The sequence below is a fragment of the Protopterus annectens genome, chromosome 10.part0 (genome assembly GCF_019279795.1).
Source record: "Protopterus annectens isolate FY-2018-M chromosome 10.part0, PAN1.0, whole genome shotgun sequence".
Taxonomy (NCBI): domain Eukaryota; kingdom Metazoa; phylum Chordata; order Ceratodontiformes; family Protopteridae; genus Protopterus; species Protopterus annectens.
In genome coordinates, this window is record NC_056744.1 from 751,636,775 (window position 1) to 751,656,396 (window position 19,622).

General features: G+C 39.0%; 1 long non-coding RNA gene across 1 annotated transcript in view; it reads right to left on the reverse strand.

Moving 5' to 3' along the window:
* The window catches only part of LOC122813315, a 236,008-nt gene that overhangs the window by 74,909 nt on the left and 141,477 nt on the right, over positions 1-19,622 (reverse strand). Inside the window, exon 5 of the long non-coding RNA XR_006366661.1 lies at positions 14,348-14,488. This is a non-coding gene — a long non-coding RNA (uncharacterized LOC122813315). The remainder of the gene's footprint in view (positions 1-14,347; positions 14,489-19,622) is intronic.

The following is a 19,622-nucleotide window of genomic DNA, read 5'->3' on the forward strand; positions in this document are numbered from 1 at the left end:
GCTTACATAAAAGTAATCAAACCCTATTAACAAGTTCACATTTACAAACAATTTACATCACATATATTGTACTATACCATATAATCAAAGCAACATTACATAAATTGTTCAATTCCTGTCTTCTCTTAAACTTTATTACTCCTGCAAAACATTTTTTCTGCATGTATTGTCCCACAATTTCCATTTTTTTCTATGTAAATTTCTCCTTCCCTTTTCTAAAGATCCCACTTGCTGTTCTTTTATCTCTGTAAAAATATTCACTACTTCAAGTATAGTTGGCGTAGACTTTTCCAGTTTTTAGTAATTGTGTTTTTGGCAGCAACCAGACAATTTAGATCCTGTACCCATCTCAAAAATATTCTTTTTTTAGTTACAGTCATTTGCTCACACAGTATTCTTGACAGAGTTCTCTGTAGGGAATGCTTAATTATGCAGTTTATTTAAGAATATTTTAATTTATTTAATTCCAGTTCCGCATCTGATGAAGTCATGTACTGAGTGACGAAAAACGCTTGTGAGTATATGTCAACGTTTTATGGTCTTACTTTACTGTATTGCCTGCTATTAAACGTATTTTGAACTGTCCGGAGTCTCCTGGCCTGGGCATTTTCTTTGGAATGCTTAAAGTCTGCCAACTCATTATACTACAACAATCATGCTCCGAGGTACCTCTTTCTTCCCCATTACACTTCTAACAATCATGCTCCGAGGTACCTCTTTCTTCCCCATTACACTTCTAACATTTGCCATCTACCTGAAGACAACTTCTTTGGAGTCTGCTTGAGGTATAAAAGTATCTATGCAAACACTTCCAGGTAAAAATCATAAATCTTCTAGATTTTGTTACATATTTGTGAGCCACACATATGTTCCCCCATTGTTTCTTTGTGAATTGCTTATCTAATCTCACTTTCAAATGAAAGGTTGTTAATGAATATGTTGGAGGGAAAATGGGACGCAGAACTGAGCCTTGTGGTAAACTAGCTGAAAAGGTACTGGTCCAGCACAGACTCAGAGAAACATTAAAAGTTCTACTGGTTAGGTATACTCAACCACTATATGGCACTTTCACCTGTGTCGTAATTAACTAGGGGACTAAGTAGTAGGGTGTGATTTACATATTTAAAGGCACATTTTATGTCAGTGAAATAGTCTCCTGTTAGATGTTTATCCATAGCCTCAAATATAAAATTAGTCCCAGTGAATAATGCAGACTGTGTGCTATATTTTTAATGAAATCTGTGTTGTCTGTTGTTAAGAGCTCATATTTTGTAAGGTGCTGTGTTAGTTTGTTAGGAAGATGTTTTCCACAATTTTAGCTGGGGGGTATAGTACTGACAGTTCTGTAGCCAAAGACTAATTTCTTTTTTTAACTTTAGTGACTGGCACAATGGTAGGGCATTTCCATAAGGGATTCTACCTATGGTAAGTGTAAGATTGGTAATATGTTGTAGAGGTTTGCAAATATGGTTTGCTGTCACTTGGATAAATCTTGGATGCAGTACTGAACATTTGCTGATTTGTTTATGTCTATGTTTTCAAGTTCATGTAAAGTCTGCTTGGAGAGAAGAGCTTTGAAGTAGAGTGATGGTATTTCACAGACTGAGAATATACCACTTGGGTTAGTTGTGTGAGGTGTTTGGTTGCTGTGCAGTAAGAGTAGTAGAAGCATTACCTGTATGGGCCTTTATGTCATTAAGTAAGCCTAGGTTAAGGCTGGACTGGGCATGAGTTTGGTTGTAGTTAGTTTATTAGTTTTTTAGCTAGTTATTCCTAACTTCACAATCTTAATCCAAATGTCCTGACCTGGAGTGTACCAGGGCAGATAGGCTGTTTTTTTCCTCCGTAGTACTTCTGAATTTTATGGTTCAGTGCCTCATAGGTTTGTCAATATCATTGTAGACCTTCTCATTTCCCTTGTCTGACTACCATTTTGTGATGCATTTGTGATCATACCACTGCCAGGTATTCTTAGTATAGCATAGCAAGGGCATGACAATGGTACTGCAGTTTTGTACCACTGCACTTACTTTTACATTTCATGAGGCACTGTCATCTCAGTGATTACACGTCTGTTGCCTTCTCCTGTTATTATTCTAAGGTATGTTCTATGTAGTACTGTGAAAAACTATGCCACACATCATGGCATTTGCCATGTATGATAACTACAGACACACACACACACACACACACACACACACACACACACACACACACACACACACACACACACACACACCTTCCACAAGCTTGTACATTTAATTTGTAAGTTTGGTTATTTCTCCCTTGCTTCATTTTCCACTGCACACACACTGGTTGCCATCCAGAACCTGTGTTATTGCCCTATCTAGCAGTGACGGGGTTACAGCAAGTCATATCCCCCATGTTATTCCACAGTTTTATCATATGGGTTACCAAGGTATTTATATCACCGTTGCTGTGCTGCATGCATTTTCTCCTTCCAGGGCCTGTGATACAAAGGTGTACCACATCATATAAACTATTGTTATTTTTGTCCTGTTTTCTTTCTCTCTCTTGTTATATTATTATTTTCTTTGTTTGTTGTTTTGTTTTCCTTTATTGACAGACATTTACTCTAAAGTTTCAGCCAAGAATCCTCTGATCTATTACTGATGGATTTACTGCACATCAGGAAGTCAAATGTCATCAGAAATACTCAGTCTGGGGATCTACACCTCTTCTGCAATATCAACAGAACAGTTTGGAAGGACAGGTATATTTCAATGAAGATACAGCTGCTGTGGAACAGACTTACCATCCACATAAAATATTTACCATCCACATAAAACAAAGTTCATCCCTGTTCATTTTCAAGTGAAACTTATCTCAATGCTAAGAAACAGAAAATTTATCCCAGAACTTCCCCATACTACTAATGGACAGAGGCAGCTCCTAAATTTTTCATCCCATGCAAGGATTCCCTCAAATTATCTATGGTATGATCCCAATTATTTTCATTAGATGTAATATATAATTATCAAAAATGGGATGGTTAAGGCTAATATATAACCAAATGGAATAGGTTATTTCAAGCACAGAATGGGAAACTGGCTAGGCTTAAAGTGGCCAACAAGGACATCTAGCCTAGTACATACCAATGAACCTGTGGAGCAGGATGTAATGCAGCTTCATCCAAAATACTCAACAATGGCCTCACCATTAACTGCTGAGTCCCCGGCAGTCTCCAGGCCAGCTTCTTTGTAGGGGTGATGATGACCATCCTATAGGAGGTGGTGACCTGGAAGGCTTGCTGGTGGACTCAGTGGGGACATAGGCTTTTCATGGAAAATAGCATTAGGCATTCATCTTGGGTCATCTAATGAGAGATGAAGAGGCTGTTCATGACTGGTCAGCTGAGGCCGACCACTAGTAAGAGACCCAGACAGACACCAAGGAGGACATCTTTATGTGATTGGCAGAGTTGTACAGATGCATGGTCTGATCATAAAACCACCAGTGGCAGGGCCAACACATGAGATTAGTCATGAAGGTGACTGATGTTTAAGGGGGGGGGGTTCCATGCTGGTGAAGCCTTGTAGACAGTCCTCACTACACTGTATCCCTCATCAAAGTGTTCCATATCACTCTCCATTTCTATTTGTTAACCAGTTTTCTCAGTTTGTGTATCTCCCTTGGGTCTCCTACTTTTGCATGAGCACCTTCCCTATCACCCTATCAGTCTTTGTCCATTTTTAGCTGCTTATGTGTCTGCTCTTACTGGCTTCGCTATACTCTCTTTCCTATCTACATTGTTCCCGTGCTTCCCTTTTCCTCTACCCTTCTCTGAAAATAAAAAAAAATTAAATTAAATTAAATTAAAAAAATAAAAAGGGCATCTGTTCCATAAAGGAAAAAAAAATGATCCTACTTCCCTCCATGTCACTTTTCCCACCCCATTGTCTTTCTTTGTATTTCTCTTTCTCTTTTTTAACTATCCCATCTCCCCCATTTCACTCCCATTTATAAAACAAACACTACTGACACTTTACTGTGAAGTCCTTGTATGGATCTCAGCTGTGACCATTGATATGCATGTGACTGCAGGTCATGGCAGGTATGCAACATGAAGCTAATGGGACCAGCTCATGTCAGAGTCAGAGCAATGCACCACTACACCAAATCAGCTGTGATCTGGTATAGCATGGTACACATATGTTTTCATAGACACATGGCTTAGTTATGTAACATTATCCTCAGTATGTACAGGCTGTCAACTTTTATGCATGCCTAATCCCCGACAGGCATCGTAGCTTAATTCTGATAGTGCTATTTACAGCAGTATGATTGTGTTACTTTTTTTTCTAAAGTTCCCTGAATCTCTGTAAGGAGATATTTCAATATTTCAAAACCTTGGAATGACAGTTTTTCAAATAAGATTGTTCACTGGTTTAATAGTTCTTATGACTTTTACACAAACACACACACACATCTATATATATATATATATATATATATATATATATATATATATATATATATATATATATATAAAACTAGTTGTACAGGAATGATATTGACATATGAATTAGTAAATAGACTGTTGTCATATGACGCAAGAGCCATGTAAAAGATAACTTTGCATTCTTATTAAAAAAGAAGAAAACAGGATTTAAGATGGTATTGCTTGATCAAACCACAGTTTAAGTTAAAGCAAGAGAAGAGTACGTTCATCCTTCCTACCTTGTTACAGCTTCATTAGTCCTGTACAGCTAGATCTTTGTTTTTTTCTTTGTTTTGTTCTTCCTTAAGGAAAGTGTGCACTACTCTTATGGCTGGAAAACTACATTACCTCAGTAGTATGTGATGTTGTCTATATATCTGTCTATAAATCTCTTTCTCTCTCTCTCTCTGTATATATATATATATATATATATATATATATATATATATATATATATATATATATATACATATATATATATATATAAAAATATATATATATATATATATATATATATATATATATATATATACATATATATATATATATATATATATATATATGTTTGAAATCCCAGTCATGCAAAAAAATGTTGAATTTCCCCTGTGAATTCATTAAAGAGTCTAGCAAGAACTGTATGGCTCATGCTAAAATGGCACTTCTCCCATGACATGCCCATTTGTGATTCAGAGATATGTTAACCACAATGAAGTAAGACCTCATTATCATTTAGTTTGCATGTTTATGAATTGCATTTACTTCCACAACATGCAGTCACGGTAGTAAGCTGCTGCTTGTGTAGGCAGTGGTATTCCCACACACATAAGTACACACAACATAAACACACACACATAAACACAGATGCACACGTGCGCGCACACGCGCGCACACACACACACACACACACACACGCACACACACACACACACACACACACACACACACACACACCCACACCACAGTCCCTGTACCTGTCCCTAACCTGTCTGCCCGCCACTGGTTTCTACCACCCCATAACAGTTACAATACCATTATAGCAGTGCCATTACAGCAGCTATCTATTATGCCCTGTTGATCTAGTCTAGCCCCGTCCTCTGTTCCCCACTGTGCTGTCAGTGCTGTTATGGCATTTGCTTTAAGTATTTCCTGGTGTCTAGTGGTTTCCCCATGCCCTATCCCCATACTGCCATTGGTGCCATTACAACACTTTAAGAGTAATTCCTGGTGGTTTAGTGTATCCTCCCCCCATACTGTGATCCACATAATGCCTTTGGTCCTATTATAACAACCTTAACAGTAATCCCTAGAGGACATGTTTATCCCCACCCTATCGCCGTCCTGCCATTAGTGCTATTATTGTACATTAAGAATAACTTCTGTTAGCCTAATGTATCCCTCCCACCAATCCCCATTCTGCCATTGATGCCATTATGGCACTTTAAGAGTAATCCCTGGTGGTCTAGAGTTTCTTCTCTGATCTCCATAATATGTTTTCAGCAGGCACTAGATAATGACCTTTTGAAAGTGTTAAATATCGCAATGTGTTGGGGATGACCATGTTTTTTCTACATGTCAGAGTGCTTTCCTGAATCACACTGGTTTGTAGATGCCTTCTTCCTGGAGGTAGTCCCAAGGAGACAGCACATGGCTAATTAGGATATGTCTGTCCCCGGAATATCTCATTAACATTTAGCATGACCATGAGGCCTTAATGAATCCCGAGGATAATGGTACTGAAAGTGCAATGGGGAACACAGGAACCTATGAACCTCTATATTTCTTATTTTTTTTCTCTAAATCATTTATTTAGCTTGCAAAGCAATCCATATAAGATATGCATAACATTCCAATTTCCTTATTGCTTTGCAACAGAATAAAGTTTCTAATACTAACCTCCATTTTACACATTTTTAAAACATAAAGATACAGATCATACTATCCCTCCTGACATATTCTGTTTATGTCTTGAATGAAACAGAGTGTGGCACCATCACATATACTTTCTGCACTTATTAAGCATGCTATCGCCCACTCTACTGCAGTCTATATATTTATAACATTATACCTGTCATTTCATTATTCTACCCTTGTATTCTTCCACCTCTAATCTCAACCTCATAGTACCTCATAGTACAATCGTAGCCCAATCACCACTCCCACTTTCTTCACTTATCAATATGCCGCTCCATCTCTCACTATGACCGTCACCCAACTAATCCCACTATTTCCCTGCATTATTCTTCTGACCCAGACTCCCTGTCTTGTATCTTTTCTCATCTCTTTGCATTTCTCCCTTTTTCTTCCAACATTATCTACTTATACCTGCCTAATAATGTCCATCAACTTGCAATCTTGTTTCTATAAATGTCTCTCTAGATACTTTGCATTCTTTTCCATTCCTCCTGAACCACATTTTACTATCACCACATGAGCATGTTTCCTGCCTCTTCCTCCACCCACCTCCAACACTCCTCTGTCTCCCATTATCCTTCTTCCTCTCATCTTTTCAACATTCTGTACTACCTCTGCACCAGTCTGAAATGCAAATCTCTCACTGATGTCTGACATCTACTCATTACTCATCCTCCACACCCCATTATCTCCACCCTACACTATAACTCATGTTCCTGTCCCCATCTTTATTTTACCTTATACATCTCTTTAAATCAGTTTTCCTTCCAAAGACTTTACAGAATCTCCCATTTCTACCTTTCCATTTCTTTATCCTTTCTACCCCATCTTGGGAATTAATCAGCTAAAACAGATTGGAATGATATTTTATACTATATATAGATAAATCCTCAGATTTTCTACTGTGAACAAAAATCTTTCAAAAGAAATTCAGTAGCCTCATGGTTAATAAAATGGTATTAAAATTAGTGCTTTGCCCCTTGTACCCCCTTACATATCTGTGCCAACCCTAATCCTAACCCCAGCTATATGCATTACCTTATGAAAATCTTTTTCCTTAACAGTACCACTACAAAAGATGCTTGCTCACACAAACACACACTCAGACACCCACAAGGCTAAATCTGTCCCCCTCCATAGCTCATATTTTAACTCTAAACCAGAAACATGTGAACACATGTGCCTTTTTTTAGGCAAGGCTCAAAACACAAACCCACCACTGTAATAAGTGCCAGTGACAATAAACTGAAAGTAATGCTGCACAACGCCAGGAGTTTAAACCTCAAAATGCACTCACTCGAGGCTCTTTTCAAAATGGAGAACATCGATATTTGTGCAATAACTGAGACCTGGTTCAAGGCTCAAGAGAGCACCCCAGCGATTCCAGGCTACAACTCATACCACACATTTCAGCCACAAAACCTGGACTGAAACACCAAAGGAGGAGGCATATCCATATTTATCAAGGATAACCACACCTCCAGACTAGTTGTAAATTATGATGCCTCAGAGATCATCCAAGTGCAACTGACAATGGGCAAAACTGCAATACAGATTGTAGCTTGCTACAGATCACCATCCCTACCCCAAGACCCCATATCCTCATTCCTCAAGGTACTGGAAAACATGAGGGTCCAACCAAACACCCTAATACTGGGTGATTTAAATTACCCAAACATCAACTGGGAAAACTGCTCAAGCACTAATACCTTTGCTCAACGCTTCCTGGAATATATTAACTCAAATGCCCTGGACCAGCTTATCAACACTCCCACAAGGGGCAACAATATACTAGACCTAGTCATCACCAACATAGGGGACAAGTGCTCCATACCCGAGGTAAATTTCTCACTGGTTAGATCAGACCACAAACTCATCACCCTCGATATCCACATACCACCCTCCCTCCAAGGAAACCACAGTGAAAAACTTTTCCAAAGCTAACTTTATGCTACTTAAAACGGAGGTGGCAAACTTCGTTACTCCCATGCAGAATTACAATTTGGTTGAATCTGCTGTAGCCTACACAAAAGCACTCTGTAAGCACTTACATGAGTGCATGGACCAAGACCAATTCCTCCAAAAAAGGAAACCAGTCTGGTGGACCCTGGCCATAAACAAGCTCTATAATAGATGGAAGAAATTATTACAAAAAAAGAGTAAAAACCCAGGAATGGAGGAGCTCCCTGACCAACATTAGCAAAAAGCTAAGATCCCTTATAAAATCTTCAAAGGCGAGCTTTGAAAGAAAAAATCACAAAAGACACCAAAGACAACCACAAAGCATTTATTAGCTATGTCAAGAACCTAAATGGCAACTCTCAGATCTGCTCTGAGCTACAGCACAACAGTTCAAAATTCACAGAACCAGCTAATATCACCAATATACTGGCAGATAGGTTCAGTGCAAACTTTACCCCACCCTCACCCCCTAAAGGGCCCATATCTATACCAGAAGATTGTGCTGCCCCTGTAATCACAGACACCCAGGTGAAAATGGCACTTTTTAAAGCAAAAAACACAGCATCCATGGGACCAGACAGCATCCCAGGCTGCATGTTACATGAACTCCAAAACGAACTAATCCCTCACCTAAATACCATGTTCAACCACAGCCTCACCTCAGGCTATGCACCCACTGAGTGGCGCACAGCAACTGTTGTCCCGCTTCACAAGGGAGGAGCCACCATTGACCCCAGGAACTATCGCCCCATCATCCTGACGAGCCTTGTCTGCAAGGCCATGGAGCGCATCATCATGAAACTCATAAACAACAACATTGGGAACCTACAAACCTTAGACCCTACCCAGTTTGGTTTCATAAAGGGCAGGTCATGTCTTCTAAACCTGGTTAACTTTTTCGAGATGGTCACCAAAGCAATCGAAGAGGGAAAGGTAGTCCACATGGCATACCTTGACCTTGCAAAAGCCTTTGATACCATTCCCCACTCGGGAATTATAGACAAACTCACTTACCTAAATATAAACCCCTACATTACAAGATGAGTTGCTAACTGGCTCACGGACAGAACCCATTCAGTGAAAATAGGAAACGCTAGGTCCGTTCAGTCTTGGGACCTCTCCTGTTTGGTATTTACTCCTCCGAGGTACAAGCAAACACAGAGGGACTATGGCTAACAAAGTTTGCAGATGACTGCAAACTGGATGCCATAACTGAGACTCCTACTGATGTAGATATCCTTCAAAAGGGTCTCACTGAAACAGATACATGGTGCCAAAATCATGGCCTCAAGCTAAATGCCAAAAAAGTGCATTGTCATCCCCTTCAGGAAAAAGCAAGTACCTACGAATTACCACATAGGTGGCAGCTCACTTAATACAGAGAGTGTGATAAGAGACCTAGGGACCCAGGTGGATAGAAACCTCTCCTTTGATAACCACATCACTAAAGTGGTTAGAAAATACTTCTACATGGCCCACCTTATCACAAAGGTGTTTGCATCTAGAAAAAAAGGAAGTTATTGTCCCCCTCTACTCATCACTCATTAGACCCATTATTGAGTACAACACCTGCAACAACTGGAGAGGCCTCAAAAATACCTCACCAAGAGGATAACGGGCCTAAAACAGATGCCCTATGCCACCAGGCTAAAAAAAACTCCAACTGTACTCGGTTGCATATCGGTTACTCAGAGTTGATCTCTGCCTGACATACAAGGCTATGTCAAACCCCGAATTGCTGGAAATGCTCCACCTAAGGAAAACCCAATCTATCTGAGCTACACGCTCTAAGGAACTTAACCTGACCTCAACAATAAACAGGACTTGCTGGAGGGACAGATTTGTGTCCCAGAGACTCCCCCTGCTCTGGAATAAGGTCCCCATATATGTGAGGCAGACCTACTCATTAGCACTCTTCAAGAGGAAACATGATGAGAGGATGGGGAACAGAAAATTCCCCCCAGGAATCACTTCTGTTGCCCTGCTCGATAGAAGCGCAGGTAACTAAATCACGTGGGAGGCGCAAGCTGAAACATTTTGGCTAGGCTTAATTATGCCCTAGGGCCAATAGCCTAGTACCTACCTATGAACCTATGAATATACTCAGATCCCATAGCAAACATGGGTATGCATGCATGCATCACTAAAGCAATCCCTTTCACTAGCCCTTATTCTAATCCTAATCTACAAACACTCACGCAAGTACTCATTATCACAAAACATGACTGATAAAAAGAAATAATGTCAAAAACATACAGTGGATTGGATAATAGAACAATCATAGAATGACATCACATTTTAAGCAATAAAGCATCAGTTCATAAACAAGTAAACTACTGAATAAAATGTAACAGTGCAGGAGCATATTGGCTACTATATTAAGTGAATGGTGTAGAGGGTGAATCTCCCTTCTTGGGGTGAGGAGTGGTGTCGTTTTTCCACCACATAAGATATTTGTGTAGTTTCAAGAATGTTTACTAAATCAGGCTTCAGTGATTTGGACTCAGGAAGATGGGACTCAAATGCATGTACTACATCCAGGACTGCAACACATGCAAATGATATAACTAGTAAGCAAGAATATATATGGTAAGGTTATGATCGTAGAGAAACATATACTTGTTGAATCATGATCATAAATCAAAACAGTGAGTGAATAAAGGCAAAAATTAAATAGAAATTAGTGCAGTGGCACAAGCTGCACCACACTGATGTGCTAGGCTTGCTGATGTATTTTTATGCTGCTGATAGCCATGCAAATTCTCACAAAGGAAGCATCTTGGTTCTACTGTCAGCCCTCCAGGACCATATTCACAACACATCAAGAGTGCACAAGATAAAGAAAGAGTTATCTGACAGGTCAAACATTACCAGTGCAAGCCGCTGCCCTCACCTACCAGCCAGTTGACAGGGAGCAAAGCATAAGACTTCACCTGCCCTTTGATGTCAGGTATGCAGTAAGCAGTCAGTGGCTGAAGGGATCCAATCCCGGACCATGGGACCCACTTCCTGAATACAGTAGAGCTTTACTCTTCTGCATGAACTGACAGTTTTGGTTTGCTCTGTCACAGATCCAAGCTATATGGATATGAACAGATGGCAAGCATGCAGGAAAAGCACATACACATACCCCCCCCCCACACACACACACACACAGTACTGTGCACATCCATACAAGAGAGGTATCACTCATTGCCACAGTTTGTCACTTCCAGTCTATAAGCAGATAGTCTATCTAAGATACCCAGGACTGGCACCAGTACTTGCTATTCCCTGATTACAACTCTCTTTCATGAACCACCATTTTACCCTTTAGAGCTGCAGACTACTTGATTCAGGCTACCTGTGTAGATGTGTCATTAATGCAGGCACATCAACAGACTATGCAGCACTCCATGTAGCCAAGGTTTTGATGCCTCTTTGGATGAGCATATCTGTTTTCACTGTCTAAAGTCATTTTAGCAGTCCTAGTTGTGCAGCTTTCCATGTGATAATAGATTTTTTCCCTGCTTGTTAATCTCTGCATAAGAAAACCCTTAACTATGCACATCCAATTTGCCGTAGTCTACCTTTTCTTTCACTTGCTTTATCAAGCTGTACATGGCAACTTCAGTCTCACATAGTTGATCTACTCAACCAGTTTAACATGCCAGCTTTTAGTTGCAGTAACTGCACCCAGCAAACAGTAGAACAGCCCAATGTCTCATTACTACAGAATTTGAATAACCATGAGTCATTTATATGTGTGCAACTATGCACCGTAACAATATTTACAATGCTAAACAGCCATTTAGCTAGATGACAAAATGCAGCCCTGTCAAGATGTCCTCAGTATCTTACCAAAGACAAAAGTCACTTATGGAAATGGGAAAAACCTAAAATAAGAAAAGCAAGAAGAAGCACTTGCATAAAGCTCAACTACCACTGTCTCAGTTGTTCCCCCATAACATGCATCTTTGCATTACGTGCAACACATAATAGTTCTTGCCTACAGCCACTCATGAGAAAAGATGGCTGGGCAGGAATACAAATCAACTGCAGAGGACCACTAGGTAGAGTAAAACAAGGGGAAAACAGACACGTGTAACAGAAAAGTCATTTACAAATTTAACCTTCTCATACGGTTCACTTGCAACTTAGTCACCACACAGCACCTGAGGAGTATTAAAACAGAGGTATGCAACAAACAGTGATTCAGCTAAAGTGGGCAACCAGGGAGATTAAAACCAAGGGAAAACAGAAATGAAAAACAGAAAACTCAGCTTCAAAAATGTAAACACTCCTCTAAGTAGAGTTCACTTCATGCTTAGTCAGTCAAGTTAAATACTTTTATGTGAGGACCATGAAAACAGAAACAAACAAGGAGCAAAACATGTAAAAGCCAGGCAGGTATACTAATCAAACAGAGCCACTAGGAAGAAGCAGGTATACTAATCAAACAGAGCCACTAGGAAGAGGCAGGTATACTAATCAAACAGAGCCACTAGGAAGAGGCAGGTATACTAATCAAACAGAGTCACTAAGAAGAGGCAGGTATACTAATCAAACAGAGCCTCTAGGAAGAGGCAGGTATACTAATCAAACAGAGCCACTAGGAAGAGGCAGGTATACTAATCAAACAGAGCCACTAGGAAGAGGCAGGTATACTAATCAAACAAAGCCACTAGGAAGAGGCAGGTATACTAATCAAACAGAGCCACTAGGAAGAGGCAGGTATACTAATCAAACAGAGCCAATAGGAAGAGGCAGGTATACTAATCAAACAGAGCCACTAGGAAGAGGCAGGTATACTAATCAAACAGAGTCACTAGGAAGATAAAAAAAAATTAAAATGGAAGTGTGTGATAGAGAAAGCAGCACAAAAATGTAACACCCTACTAACAGAGTACACTTGAAGCTTACTGCCACACACAGCATTTCAGATCAAATAGCTACATCTCAGGTAAAAAAAAGATAAAAACAAATTCAGAACTATAGCACAAAACCACACATGAGCTACTCCATTCATAAAATACTGTGCAAATTTCTTAAAACCCTATTCAGCAGAAGCTCAGCAATATTATGTTTACTGAGATCTTGCAAGAAAAGGAAAAATACCATACCTACACTGTTCCATGGTCCTTTGCACAGACACTGCCACTACTCAATGCAACATTACAAACATACAATTCCTTCAACTAGGCAAACCAAACAACCCCCAGTTTGTAAAAATCAACGGAGATCTTGCTTTCTCCGTTGCTTTTGTCAAAACTGTCTCGATATGTTAAATGGGTTTAACATAGTGAGACAGCTTTAAAAAAAGCAACAGAGATTCTCCGTTGCTTTTTTTAAAGCTGTCTTGCTATGTTAAACCCATTTAACATAGCGAAACAGTTTGCAAAAAGCAACGGAGATCTTGCCTTCTCCGTTGCTATTGCCCACAGCTCTGATGTACTGTGTAGGCATACGCATGCGCAGTACATCAGAACTGCCGCAGAATACCAGACAGCTGTGGAAGGGCAGCAAGAAGGAATTACACAATGCCATTATTTAAGAAAAGTAATTATTTTTTTTCTTAAATAATGTCATTGTATAATAGCAATAACCCACTTCTGGGTGTGGGTAATGCTGGATTTACCCACGGTTGGCATTGTTTGGCCACTCGGGCTTTGCCCTTGTGAGCAAACCAGACCAACCGTGGGTAAATCCAGCATTACCCACACCCAGGTGTGGGTTATTGCTATATTATTTAATGAAACTGCATTTAAACAAGAACACAGTATGTCGAATTACAGTTCTCCAAAATTACAAGTAGAATTTACATTGCAAACACATTTTTGCAGGGGGACAAGACCCTCTGCACCCCCAACACCCCCTGCAAATTATCTATACCAACTCTGAGATCACACTGCAGTGGGGAAAAGGGTATATTTCCTTATCTGCACTGTACTGCATTCCATATCAAGAAGCTCCAATGGCTGCATACATTCCACTCTCGTTACTAATTTAAACATCACAGAAAAAACACCATACCTGTTCTGCGACAAAAATGGCACTGCCGATCCTTCTTCAACAAAGTGAGATTCAGCATACTGTGTTTTCGTTTAAGTGCAGTTTCATTAAAGTGGAGTCGGTATTTTGCAGTTCACTGAACAGCAGCATAGGTTACTGAAACTAAAGGATGTTTACAGGTTGTGACTCATGAGAACACACATAATACTGTATAGCCTTCAGTAGATATTAATGCTCTACATTTTCAGTCTGACCAATTATATGTGAAATACATGCTCCCAACAAAGTATAAAAACATGAAATATCACTATATTACTTCACATTAGCAACTAACCTCCCATAACCCCATCCTTTCCTTAAACCTGTATACTACCATAGAAATAAACTGTCAGCTGTAATAGTCAATGATAAAATACATAAAGAACTGTATGTATATATATATATATATATATATATATATATATATATATATATATATATATATATATATATACACTTACACACACTGCTGAGCAGTAACAGTGAATCATATGTTCGTTTTTTAAAGCTTAGTATTGTTCTATAGATGTTTGAACAAGCAGACACAATTTGGGTACATTTTATTGTACAATTCAAGTAGTTTTCATGAGACTACTCAAGGCCTTTCCTCATGTATATCAGCGCTGTCAAATGCATGTTCTCATCATGAAAAATATATTTCTTACACTTAAAATACATCACATTTCAAGAAGGAATTATACAATGATATTTCCATACTGCATAAAAATCTGTTCTGACAGATTCAAGTTAAAACAGTAGCAGATGACAAAGGAGGGAACGTCTGTAATTTGGTGAACGGAGTTCCCTGATTTGGGAACGTTTTCATATTTTACACCCAGCTTTATAACATTGTTGTGTTTTTCGGCTTTTCCCGGTTAGGGGTCGCCACAGTGGAACTCCGGTCCGCTAATGATTGGCAGTAGGTTTTTACGTGCCGAGTTGCCAGCTCTGATGCACAACCTTCAACGAAGGTACGCCCATTCATGCATGTCTCCACACAGAAGACGCTCTAGCTGAGAATTCAACAGGACAACATCTTACTGTGAGGCGACAACATTACCGCAGCACCACCACCACAGTGCATACCAATGAAAAAGTATCTGATATCATTAACTGAAACATTGTTATTATACATTTCAATTCCATCCCAAAATAAACACTTCCTCTTCTTCTTCTTTCGGTTTTTCCCAGTTAGGGATCACCACAGTGGATCACTAAGTGTTCTAAATGGAACTGTGCAACACAATATTATATGTACAAACAATATTATATAGTTCATAAAAATGAGATTGCAATATGTGTATTCTGAAAATGTGCCCTCACTCAGAATAAAATTAGTCATAAAGGATATGGGTTGCATTTCATTTAGTCAATATTCAATTAAGATGGCATCACTTTTAAACACCTGAGACACAAATTTTCAATAAATCATGAATAGAGACTTACTTCACAAAGTCTTCCCCTATATTCAAGCAGTTTGTTCTTAAAGATGGTTTCTCACATATCAAAATCATACTTTGAAATGGGTTTGTAAAATGACTATACTATAATTAACATGTGGGGGTCCTTACAACGGGTGCTGAAAGCACTGTTTTAAATGTTTCAATAATTAGCAAATATCATGATTCTATTTTTTCATCTGACAGATATTCACTCATACAACTCTCAGTTTTCTATTTCTGGTTCCCATTTTTTAAGAAATTCCATCACATTTACTTGCAAGGTAAGTGAACTAGCCTAAGGACCCTTTTCAGTTAACCCAGGACATGATGACAAAGACGACAGTGTCTTGTTCAGAAACACCAACAGTAAAATCAAAGCAAGGCATTAAAAGAATAATAGAATTCAAATAATGCAAGCAATTAACAAAATAAGACAGCATATTTGGACAATGTCAAATTATAATAAACTTTAAGACAATATACAGCATAGATGAAAATATTCAATCATAGTAGAATTTAAAGCAATATACACTAGAAGTTGTAAAAAAATTAACTGGTAAACCTGTAAAGAAAGAGTGTAAATGTCTGAATTTCATTCAACATTCTCATAAATATCTAACACTGTCCTCGTGTTATTTACATATGTTCCAGTATATAGTAAACCCTTATATTATTTACATGTGTACCGGTATATAGTAGACCCTCATATTATTTACATGTGTACCATTATATAGTAGACCCTCGTATGATTTACATGTGTACCAGTATATAGTAGACATAAGGCTACATTTGTGCAACTTTCACAAGAATACCTCTGACTAGCTTTGTAATATTTATATGTGTACTTGTGAAAGAAATCAACTGTAAAATGAGAAGAAAACATGGTATGAACATTGTCATGGGTACACAAGTTAAAATATCATCCTTTGAGACAAACTTTTTAACTGAAAATTTTACCCAGCACTTCATAGCTCAGCAGTGAAATGCAGCCCATTTAGTTAATACCGTGAGTGCTTCTACAGTCATGTTTTATCTAACTGCTGAAAACATACATTCGTTTGTAACTCTCCTGTTTCTTCTTTCTTTTTCTAATTTTGCCAACGAGTACGTGTGTGTGGGGGGATGCATTTGCATACGTGTATACGTGCATGTGCTGCATCACGTTCTTCTAGAACTGCCTATGGCAAAACTGAGCTAGGTGTGTGCAGCAAACTTAGGGTAAAAACTGTAATGTGTATGGTGTAAAAAGTATCTTAAACATGTTCACATTCTAAAAGCTAGAAGTAAAAAGATATCTCTAAAAACAAAAAGGCTAGTTCTATAGCCAATATCAAGATTAGTTAAGCACCACCTGGTTTAACCCATGCATTCACCGTACTTTTATTTTATTTTTTTCTTCATCTTAACTTCTAACATCTAAACTTCATCTCTTTTTCTGTCTTTTAGAGTTATGCGACTTTACCCTGAACTAGAAATCAGTATAGGAAGCTTGGAAATTATACCTCAGTTCTTATGTTGCATGACTCAGCAGCCTAGAGTTGCTGGTATGAGCTGTCATATGACCTAATGTGAATTCCCCGTAGTGCAGTTAATTGGCCTTAAGGTAGGATTTCAAGCTGCCTTCTGTTTTCTATTACATCTCAGATACGCAGAGGTATATTTAATTGGCTGTCAATGCAGAAGCTGCTGAAATGTAGTTAATAGCTTTGTAATGCTTGCATGCATGTCTGTTATTTAAATATGCACTTTATTTTTAATATATGTATACTTTTTCCACTTTGTGAGTAGGACAGAGGAGCACTGCATTTTAACTAAAAAATGTCTTTTAAGATTTTCTGTACAGAAAATCACTCTCCTTGCATTGTGTGGGAGCCAAGTTTGGCTTCTCACTTCGTAGAGTATCCATTGCCAAAATTTGCAGTTGGTTAGGTCACAGAAAAGAAAGGCTCACCAAAGGATTAGTAGGAATTTTCCACCAGTCCCAGAACCAGTAACATGGGTTTGAAACCAAGGTAAGCTCAGTGAGCTTGTGGTGGCTCTGAAGCCACTGTTACATTACTACCCACTGCAAAATGCAAATCTTCAAACTTGCAATGGCACTATCAAGATAATAGTGACCACAAGGCTCAGAAGATACAGTTAAATCTGAACATGAACCCTGTGTTGTGTCTTAACCTGGCTGTAACAGTCATGACCTGCTGGACCCTCTACAAGGCCAGAAATGACTGGGAACCTCTACAACAATGAAAACTATTCTCTGAGCAGAAGTAAAGAGCACTTTCCTGTTTTAATATCACCTCCAAGGACTGTTGCCACGGAATAGGCCACTCATAATGAAGCTTCCATGTAGCCTTGGAATAAGCTATAAGAAGCTATTCATGCAGATAGGGAACACGCAATATTGAAAAACGACCACAGGTTTGCAAAGATTTGAGTCTGCCTTAGGAAATCTATGAAAATGACTGCCAGGTTTGCACCATTTGAATTTTGACATGTAAAACACATACCTGAGCACCATAGTAATGATAAAGGAATGCCTACCAGACAAGGAGTTAAATTAGTGCATAATGTTATGTGAAAGTGTGTTGTGAGGCAACATGCAGGGAAGGAGCAATTCAAAAACACAATTAGCATATCTATACTACCAGTGAAAAGTATGCATGATATGCCAGTGACTTCATAATGGTAAGCAAATGGCTACCAACATACTAATGAGAGTTGACACATATTCAAATTATGAAATCAAGCATGACTGAGTAATTTAGAAAGGTATAAAGCTACCACAATACGCCACAGTGAGTAGTCTGACCACAAGGATTTTCCTAAGTACAGGAGCTTCACTTGTGTCTAATGCTATGAGTAAAATTTGCATTAGTAGACTAATATGCATTATTATTTACTGTTGTTGACAGGTTCCACAGTGTTGCAGATGATTGTCCTCTGTGTTGCAGATGTATCCACCAAAGGATGACACACATCACTCCCATTACCAGGACATGATTGGCTGCTACTGTGTGGCCAGAGTTACTTTATGAGAGTTAGTGGATATGTTCCACCCAGACATGGAGTCAAGAAGATGCATGGAATGCCAGTCCCAGTAGACATGATGGCTTGTGGAATATTAACCATCTTTGCTACGGGAACTTAAAGTGTCCAACAAAGGACATGTTATGAATTTCACTGGCATCAGCTTAAAGATACCTATACCAGTTCCTTGGCATGATGCAGCATGTAGAGGGTCATATATTGTTTCCACAGACTCAAGCAGTCATTACCAGCCCAGTTTCTACAACCATGATACAGCCAGTAATAAGGGTTCTCTCATCTGTCCTGAACAGGGTTATCAGAAACTCCTCCTCCTTTGTGAGATGCTTTTCTGTTGATGACCAATTGCCTGTGGTGGACATATCACTGGCAATCTGCTGTACCTTGGACTTTGCATGCAGTGTCATACTCGTGACCTTCAGACTTGTAATACTGTTCTATTACAGCTACCCATAGCACTGCAGTCCTGCACCACACTTGGTCCCAGAAGACCTTGACTGTTTAGGCTTGTAGTAAAACGCCTTGTCTCCTGTGCAATAACTTTACCAGCTCCTGCCATTCTTCCTTAGTCCTATGACAAGATGTGTGGACCTGTGGCTTACACATATGGATCATTATGTATATACAAGACTGTCCTTGGCAGAACCCTATGTTTCACCATTGATCCCTTGCTTCTATATGATGGCCACATAGCTGTGTTCTAATTTGAGGGCACCATTCACATCATGTGCCACACCTATAGCAGCAATGGCCACGTCACCACTGTTCAT